Source organism: Cavia porcellus, unplaced genomic scaffold (assembly GCF_034190915.1).
Source record: "Cavia porcellus strain 051 isolate PalLab524CR breed Dunkin Hartley unplaced genomic scaffold, mCavPor4.1 scaffold_17, whole genome shotgun sequence".
Lineage (NCBI taxonomy): Eukaryota > Metazoa > Chordata > Mammalia > Rodentia > Caviidae > Cavia > Cavia porcellus.
Window position 1 is genome coordinate 59,130,491 of NW_026947500.1, and position 17,034 is coordinate 59,147,524.

The 17,034-nt window shown below is 33.8% G+C and overlaps 1 pseudogene; it reads left to right on the forward strand.

Annotated features, from left to right (window-relative positions):
- The first annotated feature begins 12,095 nt into the window (after positions 1 to 12,095).
- On the forward strand, positions 12,096 to 15,053 carry LOC134471125 (olfactory receptor 4A5-like; annotated as a pseudogene).
- Positions 15,054 to 17,034: the final 1,981 nt, after the last annotated feature.

A 17,034-nucleotide genomic window follows, 5' to 3' on the forward strand; every position in this document is an offset into this window, starting at 1 on the left:
GTCTAAAATATATAAAGAATTAAAAAAAATCAGCCCCCCAAAATTCAAAGACCCAATCCAAAAATGGGCATCTGAGATGAATACACACTTCTCAGAGGAAGAAATACAAATGGCAAATAAATACATGAAAAAATGTTCATCATAATTGGTTATTAGGGAAATGAAAATTAAAACCACACTGAGATTCCATCTCACTCCTGAAAGGATGGCCAGGATCAAGAAAACCAACAACAACAAGTGTGGGAGAGGCTATGGGGAAAAAAGAACTCTCCTACACTGTTGGTGGGAGTGTCGACTGGTACAACTTTTGTAGAGGTCACTCTGGAGATTTCTCAAAAATCTGGGATTGGAAGTCCCATTTGTTCCAGCTAATTCACTACTAGGCATCTTTCCAGAAGAACTGAAAGCATCATACCAAAGTGATATATGCACACCTATGTTTATAGCAGCACAATTTGTAATTGCCAGATCATGGAAACAACCCAAATGTCCATCAACTGAGGAATGGATAAAAAAGCTGTGGTACTTCTATACAATGGAGTACTACTCAGCGATAAAGAAGGATCACATTGAGGTATTTATCAATAAATATGCACAGCTTGAAACCATACTCATAAGTGAACTAAATCAAACTAGCATCTGTGAACTCCGAATAGTTTCCCTAGTGTAGGAAATGAATCAAATATATAAAAGTACATGATAACCATGATTCCCCATTATATGGCCTTGAAGCCTTATACAATTTTCACTCATTAATTGGAATGGCTTTTTCTGGGCTGTTTGATATTATGGCCAGTGATGCAATGAAGAAAATAAGACATAATAATAGCTAGTGCCGATTTAATAATATCTTGTCTTTTTTTTTATTTAAGAGGAAAAAGAGAAAAACACAAAAGAAAACAAAGCAGTGTAAGGTTACACATAATACAGAACTACAAAAAAAAAACATAACAGTAAGAAATCACCTGTTAATAGATTACATATTATCATCTTGGAAATAGTTGCTCAAATCACAGTATCAAAGAATACAAAGTAGACATTCAAACAGAGAGACTGCAAACAGCTGTGTTCAATGATCCAAAAACATTAATATAGTCAGCTATTTAACATTCCTAAACACACTGCCACACCAAACTATGGTTCTTTTGTCTCCATTGATTTTATCATGTTGTAACTTGCTGGATTTTATCATATGTGGTAGTATAAACAAAAATTGTTATAGGCAAAGAGATAATATTGAAACCATTGATCATTTTTTCTGTTAGCTCGTTCTAAATACTCTACAATGTTTTCATCCACTTGAATGGTGTTACACAGTCTTGATATGTTTGATGCTATAGCATATGAAGTTATTTTCAAATATTTCAAAGAAAAAGACACTATGGTAACTACTATTAAGTCGAGTTATTTGGTGGTGAGGCACTAGATTGCTGAAAGTGTCATGCTTTAACCTGTATTGTTATGTTGTTATGCCACCTTTTATCTCATCCTCTCCCTTATTCATTAAAAAATTATTTAATTTTTTTAAAAAAAGTATCAACCAATAAAAAATGCTGCTGGATCTGTAGGGAAAAAGAAACCCTTTACAACTGTTGGTTAGAGAGTAGACTAGTACAAACACTGTGGAAATCAGTGTGGAGATTCCTTAAAAAATTAGGATTCGAGGCCCCATTCAACCCAGGTATTCCCCTTCTGTGTATCTTCCCAGAAGGATTGAAAATCATCACACTACAGTGACATATGTGAAACCATAAGGTTCAAAATATACAATAGTCACTGTGAAATGGGAGGAAACTGTTCAATAAAAAGAAGAAACCAAGATAGGGGAAAAGAGAAAGGATAGAAGGGAAAAGAAAAAATGCAAGTTAGTTATACCATTAGTGTCACTTAGTTCACTGAATAGGAAATGTTGTGCTAATATTGATTGAAGAAATTTTTATGCCCATATTTTGTACTTGAGTGACTAAAGATAATGATGTGTAATTTATCAATAATTGTTACTTTTCATTATTTTGTCGTGAAAATTTGTTTTACCTTTTCTTCTTAATATTAACAAATAAAGTAATTTAAATAAAAAAAGAGAAATTAAGAAAATGATGCATTTCATAATAGCACTAAAATAGGTACTTATTAAACAATTTAACAAAGAAAGTAAAATATTTCTACATTGAAAACTGTACTAGTCTAGAAAAAGAGATTCAAAGGGTTATCAGAAAATTGAAAGATATCTCTTGCTGTTGGGTAGTGAGAACCATTATAATTAAAAATGGACACAGTTCCCAAATCGTTATGCATATGTAATGCAATCTCCACTAAGTACCATTACTAGAACTGGAGAAAACATTTCTAAAATTTATTTGGATATAGAAAAGTCCTCAAATATAACAGGAATTTCTGGGCAATAAAGAATGGGGAGGTCACGTCACAATTTCTGACATGAAGTTGCACTACAAAGCTATCATGCTGAAAACAGCATGGTACTTTTCAAAAACCAGGCTCCTGGATCAGTGGGACAGATTAAAGATGTAAAAACAACTTCAAACACACATAGTCACCCTATATTTGACAAAGGCGCCAAACATGTTCACTGGAATAAAGATTGCCTCTTTAATAAGTTTGCCATGAAAATATTGCTTTCCACATTAATAAGACTAAAGTGAGATCCATGTCTCTCATGATTGTCATAGTGCTCTAAACTAAGATCAAGTAGATCAGAGACCTAAGTGTTAAAATACAAATGCTAATTCTCCTGAATGAGACAATAGGTAGAACTCTTGAAGACAAAGATGTAGGCAAAGACCTCATACATAAAACCCTGATTGTACAGGAAATACTACAAACAATCAACATCTTGGAATATCATCTTATTAATTCTCTCTTTTGATAGCAAAATTAATCACCAACAGAGTGAATAAGACAATCCACAGAGTAGGCAAAATAATGTTAGTAAATTGTTTCTCAGAAAAGTGATTAATATCTAGAACATATAAAGAATCACCAAAATCAGACCCCATAAATTTAAAGACCCAATAGAACAATGGATATCTAAGTTAAATCCACAATTTTCAGATGAAGAAGCAGAAGCAGGAAATAAATAAATGGAAAAGTATTCAATATCACTGATCATTTGAAAAATGAAAGATAGAGCAATGCTAAGATTCCATCTTACTTAGATAAAATGGACATTATCAAGAACCAATAAGAAATGTGGGATTGGCAGTGTGGAAAAAGGAATTTTTCTCCACTCATAGTAGAAGTGCTGCATGTTGTTACCATTGCATATATCAGTGTAGAAAGTCTGCAAAACGCTAAGACTAGAAGTCCCATTTGACCCAGGTAATCCTCTTCTTGGTATCTCCCTGTAAGGTATAAAAGTATCATCCGATGCTGAATCATGCAAATTCATGTTTATAGAAGCACAGTTTCTAATAGCTAAATCTGGAAACAACTCAAATGCCCATTGATTGACTAATGGATACAAAAAGACATTTTTATAATGGCATATTATTTAGCCATAAAGAAGGATAAAGTTGATCCATTGCTAGGAAATGAATGAGATCATACTCTTATATGAGAAATATCACACATACATTTGTAAATAACACTTTGTCTCTCTAATGTTATAAGCTGAAAGTGTAAACAAGGACCAGAATGTATAGCAGATATTGTAAAGAAGAACGAAATTGTTCTAAAGGAAAGGGAAGTAGGTGGGACTTTTGAAGGAGCAAGGGAAAATAAAAGGAAATGAGAAAAAAGGATAAAATTGAAACAAATGTTTTTGAATAGTGGAGAAAGAAGGGTTGAAAGGAAGGTGAGGAATGGGAAAAAGAGCAATTAACATGTATCATGTATATCTATAAGTTTTCGATGATGAATGTGATCATTGTATATATCTAAAATATACCAATAAACATAAATATATTTAAAAATGTAAGTAACGACATTCAAGACTGTTGAAGAGAAAAGAGATCCAAATAGAGGGCAAAATAAGAATGGCTGGGGCATCACTGTATCTTGTATTCATTTATGAATATGCCACAAAAAACCCCAGCATAGGAACATGCATTAATGAGAAAGATATTCAGAATTCTAAGAGAAAACGAAGAACTTATTTACAGAATCCTTTGATTAAGAAAAAGGAGGGTTAGATAAAAACTGCTGATTATAGAGGGCTTTGATGCCTTTAAAACTGAATGTATTGTCATTGTGAGACACAAAGGACCTTTGTTATCTGGTGTCCCCAAAACACACACACACACTCTCTCTCTCTCTCTCTCTCTCTCTCTCTCTCTCTCTCTCTCTCTCTCTTTCTCTGCCTCTCTCTGTTTCTCTCTCTTTTCTCCCTTCTGTCATATATATATATATATATATATATATATATATATATATATATATAATGTTTTCAAGGCCTGTGAGCTGTGAGACCCTCCAAGGTGCTTTTGAGGTACTACTGTTGTTTTAAAGAGGATGCGTATGTTGCAGGTTGATGGCAGGGCATAGTAAGTGCTACCCAGAAGGACACAGAGAGTTTGGTCTCATTAATAAAGGTCCTGACTGAAGTTCCATAACATTTTAATTTTGCTTTCTTAGTGAGGATAAAAATAACACTTCAGTTTACTGCATGGAGGGTGAATCTAGAATCTTGATACTTTTATAAATACCATTTGTATGTTGGGATCCTGAATGAGGTCCAGGAGGACAAATTCTGTATTCAATTCAGTCTGGAAGGCTTGTTTCAGGGACGAGAACTCAAGAGAACAGGACCTGGCAGAAAATTGTGACTAGCATCATGATCCAATCTATCACAGAGCAGGTCTTCATCAATATTTCCTCCATATTGCTTATCACAGTGATAAACTGCTAAGAATCTATTGAGTTCATTCTCAAAATGTCCCAAATGCTCTCCTTTTAGTGATGTCATTTCCCTATGATGATTTTGTTGGGCCTGTATATAAGAGTTTCTACCTCATAACATCAGTGCATCTCTGAGGAGGACAATGAAGCCTCCACAATCACTCATCCATTTACTACTTTTTTCTATTTTATCTTATTTCTTGGCACAACATTCAGCAATGAAAGATATGAATTTTTACTTTCAAGACACCTACTTTTCTGGAAATGTAAATAAGCCTTAAATATATAAGGTAACAGAATGTGCATCCAAATTGGTAGTATTTTGGGCAAAAATTTACCATATAATGTGTTCGACCCCAAAACTAATATCTCTCCTGGAGCATTCAACTCAGTACTCTATGCTCTCACAGTGTAACAGAGCTCCCTGCACATCTCAAAGGATTTTCAGTCTGCATATTTCCCTCATTCAATTTTAAAAATTTTTCTTTGAATTGATCAGATAACTATGAATTATTAAGATATTGATGCCTGTAGCAATTTCTTTATCTGGTAATAATAAGCACATATCTGGTAATATTATCTGGGAATATGTGTCAGTGTTTTAGGAGGTATAGTTCTGTCCATTTCATTCTTACCTATACCAATTCCTAGTATATTTACATAGACTTGCCAAATTTTCAACGTATCTTTTCTAGAAGAAGTTTAAACTAACTCACAAGTTTCACCAACTAGCATCATTAGTTATTATGTATGTTTTTCAGAACACTTGCCATGAGTTAGGTGATGAAAGAAGATGAAAACAGAAACTGAAAAATAAAGAACTATTATGGGAATATACAGAATGTTTCTTAGAACTAATAGTTTTCATAAATATAAGTTCACTGTGCAGATTTCTGAAAACAATATTCCCAAGGGAAAAATCCATACTCCAGTTTGAGAAGGCATGAGTTCTTGTTATTTTACTAACCAAAATTACATATATATCTCAATTTTCACATTAAAAAGGTAATAATTTATATAATCTCAGAATCTTTTACATTTCAACTATATATAACATTAGTGACACTGTTTCTTTGTGTTCTGTTAGCATTTTACCCTATATTCATATTTATATAATGTGATATCAGTTCATAGCCTCATCTTTGCATTTTGAAAATTAAATCCAGTAGGAAATGGCATTGGGTAACTATGGTGACCAGATAATATCTCTAAGTTCCACATCAAGTGTGCACCTGGACAGGATAAGACCTCCTTGGAGACACAGCACAGCATAATGATGAGCAAGGTTGACAGTGAGCTGTATAACTTGTGTTGCAATCTCAGGATAATTCTTTTGCTCTGTAGATGATGTTGGACAAGGAGTAAAAACTAAATTTACCTCCACTTTTATCATTTTAACCGCAGGGAAAATCAGATCATTGTTTGTTTGAAAAACTATTGTTATTTCATGTAAAGTGTTTAGACAACTAAAATCTTAATAAATGACAGCTATTATTGAGACCCAATGCTTTTCTGTGAGCATTGGACCAAAAAAGGTGTTCTTTGTTAACCTAGTAAGCATTGTTGACATATTCTATGACTTAAAGAATAAGTAAACCTACAACATACATATGCTTTAGGGAATAAAATCAATGTCTTTGAAAACATCTATTTCACTGTATGTAATTTCCAGCAACAATTACCTGTTAATAAATGAATTCTGACTAGAAGAAAGCAAGAAGATTAATAAAGACATCACATACATTCATGCATTTACTATTTATTTCTTTTAAAAGTTATTTAAAAATGGATTCAATTATGGTAGAAGACGCTAAGAAAGAGTCTAAACTTTATTTAGAAACCATGTTTGGAGAAACTTCAATGTGTTCATATTAGAGTTCTCTTCCAGTCTGCTTTAGAAGACCTCTACATGTTGAAGCTGTAGACAAAAAGGCACTCCTGTTGAAGAATAGAAGGGAATAAAATTATCAATATCTTGTTCTCATCTTTCGCCTTACTTCCTGCAATGTTTAGTGACTTTATATTATTAATTATCAATGCTAGATTTTACAAGATCAAATCTATTGGGCAGCTGCATTATTTGCATGATTGGATAAAACAGAGTACTTAAGCTATACTGTATGTCACAGAGCATAACTTGTTAAATATTTAATTCTATGGAAGACACTACAGCAATGCTAATTTAAATCATTAATCTTCTTTTACAAAAGAATTAATACAGTTTTTGAGAGTGGATGTTCTAAAAGATAATAAATAGTTTTATATATTTAAGTCACATAGACATGGTACTTCTCAGATGATAGGTTTCACTGTGTGCATTGATTATCCTATCCATTGGGATACTATTAGATTACAAGCAGAAGCTCTTCTAAAACTTGCAGCACAAAATAGACATTCATTCATTACACTATTAATACTGCTGGTATGATATTCACATTCAATTTTTTAATTCAAATACATATAGAAATAATCATGTTCTGTGTTAATTTCTGGAAAATGTCTGATAAACCAACATAATACCCTTATTGTTTTGTAACATGTCCAACTTGTTGTTTGGGAACACTGGAACATACACACCTGTCAAGCTTTCATGTTAAAGACAAAAATTATTTGCATATTTTGACTAATTTTCTGTGTTTTGAAACATTAATTTTCCAAAGCAGATACTTCCTATGAGAATATAAGACCCTGAAGACTTGGGGTAGATTTCTATCAGAATATTTATCTGAAATAGTCAACAAGCTTATTTTCTCTTTTATTTTATGAACTCAAAGTTTGGGTCTTGTCTTTAGTCCAGAAAATCTATGTTGGTTTTTGGATGGTTACTACAGGTATCTTGTATGCCTACATATGCTCACAGAACATATGTTTAACCAAGCAGGGGATTCATAAATTGTAGTAAGTGGATACAACAAGTAGTTTCCTGAAATCTCAGCCTTTTAGGGTGTAAAAGTGTTCATGTTAACACAATGAGTGTTGTACAAATGTTATTGAATATTATCATCTGCTCAAACAAATCTTTATAAAAATTGTAACACTGTTCAACTACATAAAATTTGACCAAATTAGCATAAGTGAGTTGATTAAAATTATATATTTAGAGGCACAAATGAACAACAATTTAACCAGACAGATATCTGTTTAGTGAAATTTTCTCTCTTTACTCAGGAATTGTCAAATAACCAAAAAAGACTTTATTTTCACCTTTTAAAGTAATACTGCTGTACCTGGAAAATAAAGCATGTCCTTCACAAGGCAAAGACTGCAATCTAGTTTCTTGGAAATTCTGATGACAGATGTTTCTCACAAGTAGAAGCAGAACTCTTCCATCTTGTAGCCATTGAAATGACATTTTACAGAGATCTGACCTTTAAGATTTGAAAAATTGTTCCTGGATCTGCAAAACCTCAACCCAAGAAATTGAGTACTTCCATGAATTTTCGTGAGTGAAGATAATATAACAAGAAAGTACACTTTGAAAATTAGATGCCAGCTGAATGTATACACAAGCTTGGGCAGAATCTGAGTTTTCAGCAAATACTTGGCTCATTTAGCAGGAAAGTAATTCCTCTGTTGATATGTGCAGATACAGACTATGAAATTTTGTGTCACCATGACTTCATTAGATCCAATTATTTGAATATTTGGAAGAGATTAAGTGAAATAATCTCTCCTGAATAGGTTTCTTTCCATGACAATTGCTAGAGGATTAAGACTTGGGTTTTGCCAGAAAAAAGTAGTTGACATCGAAGTAATATGAAAACCTCTAATATGAAAAGAAATTGCTCAATGTAATGGTTTATCAGCTATGAGTTGCACACCATGAAATACTTAGTTCAGACAAGAAATTTAACTAGCATTCAGTAAAAGGCAGTTTCAGTTTCTCATTCAACCACACTCTGGCTAATGAGTGTGTTACGCTAACATTAAAAAAGTGTCTGAGCCTGAGGCTAGGAACAGGGAGCTGGGCACTGGGGAATGTGCTGTAATGGATCTGACTCTTGCAAGAATTAGATTAGAGGGCTGGGGATTTAGCTCAGTGGCATAAATGCCTGACTTTTAAATGTGCAGTCACGAGTTCAATCCCCAGTACCAAAACAAAGAATTAGATTAGCTCATCATTGTTCTGCATTGTTAGTTTGAGTTGAGGCTTTTGTTCCAAGTCTGAGTCTGTGTCAAACAAAACCATAATGACCTCACATCTGTGAATTCAGTCAATTAACTTCAATCCAATATTGATAGAATAACTGATTCTATATGACAGTTATTTTCCAAAACAGAAACTCTCTCTTGCTCCCTAATATTTGTGTTGCTTCACCTTTACTGATCATGTTTGAACACATTTGGATCCTCTGTGTCATGTAGCCTTGCATGCAAGGGTCCCACATATAGCTATCTGAAGGAGCAAATAATTTAAGAGATGGTTTCTATCATGAGTTCCTTATCTGTGCATATGAAGCATATACAAATTTTGTACCAAGATCTGTGTCATTTAATTTTTCCCAATTATTTTTTCTGTAAGAGATACAGAGGGTACTTTAGCATATATAAAGTCTCCATGATTGAATAATAGTTTAAGTAATGGATGTTTGATCTTATTTAGTGGTTCTTTCCGATTAAACATATGTTTATATATCTTCTACTACTATCAATGAGAGAGGCACAATTAGTAGCCAACTATTTTGTTTTGGGAATAATACATTACATTTGAGTTAATGGGTTTAATACACTTGTATCATAGCTCAAAGTCTCCCATTTCTATCGGAGTCCATCAAATGGTACAGATCGTTCTCAGGTTCAGCCACGAGTGTTTGTGACTCTATACCTTAGGATTTTTGGACATACAAGATTCAATATGTAATTACCCAGGATGATAGAAGCTGAATGGACCCAATGGCAAAGCAAATTAAGGAAGTAACCTTAGAAAACCATAAACTTTGTTTATTTTTAAACTTTCATTCTTTTAGCAGCAGTTATGGAATTAATATGAAATTGAATTAAAGGATTCAATTATAGAAGAAAGGCCATTATGGCCCATCAGAAAAAAAAAAAAAAAAAAAAAAAACTCAGGCCTTGATCAAATGCCTCCACTTCAAATAGAAGTTCATAACTGTAGCTATTTATTTATCAAGAAACAGAACAGCTAAAATAGAGTTTCCACTTGCAAACTCCTTCCCTTACCTAATTCCTTGGGTAAAGACCCTTAAAAAGCCAGAGGAAGATCACAGTTTCTAGTGTGTAGTTGGTTAAGGAAGCTGGACTGCCTCCTCTTTAAGGCTGGATGAAATATGAATTATTTTACTTCATACTTCATAATTTTCCAATCCTAATTTATTGAACATTGCACATTGAAATGTTTATTTTTCATGATGTATTTTCATATCACTTAGCAGTCATCTCCTTTCTTGGAAAGACTCAAGTGTTTTTCCTCCAGGGGTTGCTCATGGGAATAAACCTGCTCAGGAGAGATTACTTCACTTGAATTTATTCCAAATATTCTAATGAATTATTTTTCCAAAAATAATCATGATTACAAGAAAGTCATTGAGTGTATCTGCACATGTGAATGGAAGAATTATTTTCCTGTTGGAATAAGTCTAGAGGTTTTAACAACTCGAATTCAGTCCAAATGGCAGTACATTTTTAGCCTTTTATGGACCTAGAAGTTGTTGAAAGTCTCTGTTTCCTGCAATGAACTTAGAAGGATAGGCATATATTTTTAAGAAAGAAGAGGCCTTAAATATATGTCTTGAATAACTGATAGAATGGTGTTCTGTTTTTACATGTAATAAAATGTATTATTCACTTTTTTAAGAAAGTGAACAGAGGCATTTGCCCACAAAGTTCATGGCTTATTTGACAGTCACAATAGTGTTTTTGAAATTCCTGAAAGCACAATATTTTAGTGATTACTTCACCATGATCAGTGGAAAAGAGAGAAAAATCACAGAACAAATTTTTATTTGTGCAATCATATATTAAATTTGACCAAGAAATTTTCAACTTACTAGTTGAAATTTTACACAATTGTGCAAATATAACAGCATTATTTTTCTATGACGATGCTTTTCCACTAGGAAAAATGCTCAATTATGTATCACACATATAATTATTATCTAAGCTATCTTTATATTTTAGGTGTAGCTTGGCTTATTTTACACTTCTAAGTGAGATGTTGAGACGGTATGTTGCAAAGATATGCTTTCTGACCATTGTAAACTATTTCTGGACCCCTAAGTCAGCTATAAAGTATCACATGTTTTGTGAATTCACACAGGCACCTGAGGTACTTGCAGTCACCGTCAATAATAGAATTACTGGTTTTCAAGACAATAGACAATATCCAAGATGAAAGTTTATAAAAACAACAGACAAAGGAAAATAATGAATTATGCTTGGGACAGAGTGAAATTCAGCTAATGTATTAAAACTGGCAGAGGATGTAAGTGAACTAGGAAAATTAAGTTGCCAAAATACAGCAATTAATCAGAACATATAATGTATTATATATGTGTGTGTGTGTGTGTGTGTGTATTTACTGTTGAATCCGGATTGGTGTTTATTTTCCATTTTGCCATGCTTTATGTTATATGTATAGCATATTGAATATATTACTCTACTTCATGGAATATTATATTTTTATGATAACTTAACTTAGAAGTATTATTTTCGATATATTTGAATTATAAATGTTAAAATTTCATAACATAATGAGTATTAAAACAGTACACTGTTTATTTTGCTATATAAATTGAGATCAGCTTCCATATATTAATCTCAGTATTATCCTAGAAAGCATGCTAGTGCATATATTGAGAGAAATCTGTGATCAGGGAATTGTTTAATCTATGGCCACTTACTATTGTACAGTACAAGATAGAGTATGTTTCAAATTTTAGGATTTTTAAAAAATGTTCTTAAATTTGTGTCATTTGAAAGATTTCATGATTTATATTGACAACATATTTATTTTGTCTATTTTGTGTTATCAAATGTTTGATAAACTCCATGGCATGCAGTGGAGTTTCATTGTTCTATTTTTTTATGTTTTATAAACAATTATTCTGAACAGCTAAAAATTTGTCTCAGTGAAACTCAGAATTAGTAATGAAAGTAAAGACACTAATGCTGCAGAAATATGTGAAAAAAGAAAAGTGGACATAAACTGCTTTGTGTCCTTACATTTTTCAACAGATGTGAGATTTTCTCTTTAAAGCTTCAACAAAGATTTCTAGAGTGGGATGCACAGTACTGAGAGTGAGATTGCAGAAGGGCCAGTGCAGGTGACCTCAGTAACAACTCAGACTCTGCACGTCTTCTTCTACTCTCACATCTATGTGCGCAGAGTACTCCTGTTTTCTCTTACTGGGAAAGTATTTGCTCATAGGTAAATATTGCTGGTACTTACATGCAATAAAATAAGCAATTCCTAAGAAATACAATTTCACTTTAGTCTTCCTTATAGGGTTCATGATTTATACCTATTCTATTCCTCTTAGCCTAGTCAATGTCAATAATTCTTATGAAATTGAAATACTCTGATGATCTATTCTGATACAGTGCTCACAGCGAACCATTTGGAAGCAATAAACTAGGTATCAGCTATTTAACATTGTACCTGGTGCCCCAAGCAGTCTAGAAATTGCACATATAATAGTACTCCAGTAGACACTCTATCTCATGATAAAATTGATGAAATAGAAATACAGGTATATTTAATAACTGGCTGAAGTTATGTAGATAGAAAATGAATTAACCTAGGTTTGCAGCACAAGGTCTGCATCTCCAGGTACACATTATTCACAACCGTGCTATGCTGGAGCCCTGAGGTTTGTTGGGTACTGTCTACATTTGCACTAAGTGGAACGCTAGTCATTATTTGGTCACTGCAGTTGTAATATCTAATTTACCACTGGATAACATATTTCAGGATCCAGTGATTAAACTGGAAAATTTTACTTGATCATATAAATATATAAAAAAGAGCAAAGTATTACCAGATTAAAAAATATTGGGGATATATTATTATTATGGTGGTTTCTCTGGACAGATTCTGAGATTGTGTATTTCAATCTCTTTGCTTTTTTCAATATTTCTCAATGTTTTTTTCAATATTTCAATATTTCATTTTAAAAGGATGACTCATATCTAAGCTATTTCACACTGAGTATGAGCTTATCCCTTCAGGAGACTGTTTTTGTAGTCTATGTAGTGATGCCCTAATACAGTAGACAGTAACATTACAGGATCAGTTTTTATTAATGATAAAAATTATTGAAAGTAGGTTAGTGTTTATAAACATATCAGGAATTTGACACATGCAAGAATAAAATGGAAAGTCACAGATTTTGAAAAACCTGATAATTACATTCTTACAAATGTTTTCTACAAGGATTAGTGTGCCAAATGATTTAACATTTTTTCATGAGTTACAATTCAACATTTTAGTACTGAATTAGAGATTACTAAAACTCAAAGTTCTTTTACAATTTCATGACCAAATCCTTATAGTGCACTCTCATGGTATGACTTAACTTTTACAGACAGATGTCCCTTTAGGTGCACAGATTGTGTTGCGATATTATTCCCTACAAATAACATCTGTTTGAAAGACTGTATCTATGTTAGTTAATGTAACAAGTGTTCATTTCTATGATCAGAGAATAGATTTCTCCAAAGCAAATGCCTCTCTCCTATTTATTCTATCTGACTTTTGTTTCATGAAATTACATATTTGAAAGAAACTGTGAAATGTGTGAGTGATAAGAATGGTTTCATCTTTCTTCTCTGCAGATACCCACTGGAAAACAACCTCTAAATTGTGGCCCCAACAAAATCATAATGACCAGGGCTATTGGGCTGTTTGGAACAGAATGTCAACAGCATCTTACTAAATGTTTACTGTGTGTTCCCTGCTCTGGCTGATCTGACAGTAGAAATATGTTCTGTAATAGACTCGATCATTGTCCTCTTCATGATTTTCTGTCAGGTCCTGCTTTCCTCACTGCTCTTTTGTTGAATAAGGCTTCTAGAATCGTATGCAGCAACAGTGTCACAGAGTTTGTCCTCCTGAACCTAACACAGAATCCAATGTACAAAGCATATAATTAGTTATATTTTTACTCATCTACACTGTAATAATGGTGGGCAATGTGCTATCATGGTCACTGTCATCACCAGCCCTTCCTTGGGCTCCCCAATGTACTTTTTCCTTGCCTATCATCACTCACGGATCCTGTTTATTCCACTATCTTCTCATCAAAATTTCTTATAGGCCTGCTCAGTGACAGAAAGACCATCTGCTTTCCAGCCTGCATGGGTCAGCTTTTTGTAGAGCACCTATTTGGTTATGCTGAGTTCTTCCTACTGGTGGTGATGGCCCTTGACCACTATGTGGCCATTTGTAAGCCTATGAAGTATTTGACCATCAAAAATTGGCAGGTTTGCATCCTCCTGCTGGTGGTAACCTGTATTGGAGGTTTTGTGCACTCTATGTTTCAATTTGTCTTTGTTTCTAGTCTCCCCTTCTGTGGACCCAATGCCATCGATCATTTTCCCTGTGACATGTACACTTTACTTGAACTTTCATGCACTGACACCTACTTTACTGGACTCAATGTGGTCCCCAATGGTGGGGCATCTTCCTTGTGGTATTTATCCTGCTACTCATCTCCTATGGCTTCATCCTGAGCTCTCTTAAAACTCATAGTCAACAATAACAACATCCTTCTGCTGGTGGTAGCATGGGCTGAAGGCTTTGCACACTCTGTGTTTCAACTTGTCTTTGTGTCTATTCTCCCTTCTGTGGACTCAATTTCATTGATCATTTCATCTGTGACATGTACCCATTGTTGGAGCTTGCGTGCACTGACACCTATTTTATTGGCCTCACAGTGGTCGCTCATGGTGGAACCATTTGCTTGTAGGTCTTTATCCTCTGCTCATATCCTGTGGCTTCACCCTAAACTCTCTTAAACCTCACAGTCAAGAACGGAGAAAAAAGTCCTTTCTACCTGAAGCTCACATATCACTGTAGTCATGCTCTTTTTGCCCCTGTATTTTTATATGTTAGACATGTTTCCAACTTTCCTACTGATAAATTAATGACTGTATTCTATACAGCTATTATCCCTATGCTGATTCCTTTAATATATACTTTGAGAAACTCAGAGATCAAAAACTCTATGGAAAAAATTTGATGTTGAAAGTTAACTATGGAGTGAATATCTTTGTGCTGAAATTGTTATTAATTCTAGTGTAAGAAACATGCAGTAATTACTAAGCATGTCGATCTCACCTCACTGGATTCCTTAAGCATGCATCTCTATACTTATACAAAACTATTAAATAAGGAGAATTAATTGTCCTTTATGTTGTAAAAAAGGCAATAGAGAGTTTGTGGAAGACGTGGTCAAAATATAAGTTTCTGTTCTCTTAGAAGTAAAGAAAAGGATAAAACCAAGCACATCGTATCTTCTAAATTGCTTTATTTGAGCCTAGGGCTTATATTTTTTTCAAAGAGAAAAATAAGCTCCTTGTGTAATTTTCTGTGCCCTATATTCATGAGAAAGAAATATATCATGCTCAGATATTTTCTGTGAATAAAAGTGAAATTTTGAATTTGTGATGCTCATTATTTGATTAGTATAACAGATTTACTAGCTGAATTACGAGCTTTTATTTAAAATAACTTTTATTCCTCAGGTAAAAATCTATGTTTTTTTTTTTTTTAGTTTAGAGTTGTTGAATATAAGCTAACATTATGTATAGGTACAGAGATCTTTGGTGAACAGTTTTCTTTAAAAAATGGGGTTCAGTTGAAGAGGAAATCAGATTGAAGTTCTTTGTTGCTGTTAGATGTTCTGTTTTGGAAAACCATAAGAAGCCAAATTGGGATTGTGGTGGGTTTTTCCAGGTACCCAATGTAGTAGACCTATCACAGTCAATATATTCAGTGCTTATCACCCTACAATGCTTTCCTGTACTTTTGTAGTCTACTTGTCTTTTTCCATTACATCCTGGAAATCCCTGATATATTTCTATCCTAATTTTGCCTTTACCCAAATATTGCTTCAAGAAACAAAAGGTGACGGAATATATTGTCCTTTGAAACAGGATTGTTTCCTATCGTGAGTATGAAGTCTTTGAGTATTTCTGTATAAATCAGCCAGAGCATTCATTTGCAGACCTAACATAATTTGTTCAACATTGTTAAACATTTTTCCAATGAGAGATAGTCAAATTATTTTCTGATATTTCAAATTATGAGTGAAACTGTTCTAATATGATAACACAGAATGTGTATGAGTGGATATGTTTTCATTTAGTTTTAAGTTTTCATTTCATGGGTAGATATCTAGGAATAGAATAGCTGAGTATTACGGTAAGAATATATATGGTAATAGGAAATGGCCAAACTGGTTTCAGAGGGTTGTCTTTTGTTTCCCAGCTAGTAAAAATTACGTTTTAAGGTTCTCCCTCATTGTCAGAAGTTGGTGTTGAAGATATTTTTAAATTTTAGACATCTTAATTGGAATGTAGTGATACCATTTCATTTGGGTATGGTTAGTACTATTGAGCATCTTTAGTTCTCCCCAGCTGACAGGGCCTCCATCAGCACACAGGGTGCCAACTTGACATCCTTGCCTCTTTTCCCCAGCCAGTAAGGCCTCTGCAGGTACACAGGGAGGCAACATGGCTTCCTTGCTGCTTGTCCCAGTAGTGAGGCCTCTATAGGTACACGGGTTTCGTGGTTACACTCTTTCCTAGCTGCTTCTCTCAGGCAGCTGGTAGGACATCTGCCAGCCCACAGGGTATGGGTGTTCACTGCTTCCTGGCTGATTTTTTTCTGGTGGCTTATAGGGCCTTCTGCATTGCACAGGTGTTGGGGAGTTTCTGGTAAATGTTTTCACGGTTTACATTTATAGCTTTGTTGATAATTTGTACAATGCATATTTGAAGAGTATTAATGTTATTCTATTTTAGCATGGTGGCAAACAGCCATAATCCCAGAACTCTGGAGTCTGAGGCAAGATGGTTGAACGTTTTAGCCCAGCTTCAGCTACATGATCTCAAGGGCAACCTGAAATTCATGGCAAGATTCTGTCTCAAAAAACAAAAACACAACCCAAAATGCAGAACATTAAAAGAATGCTTGAAACCTACCAATCTTTTGAAAAT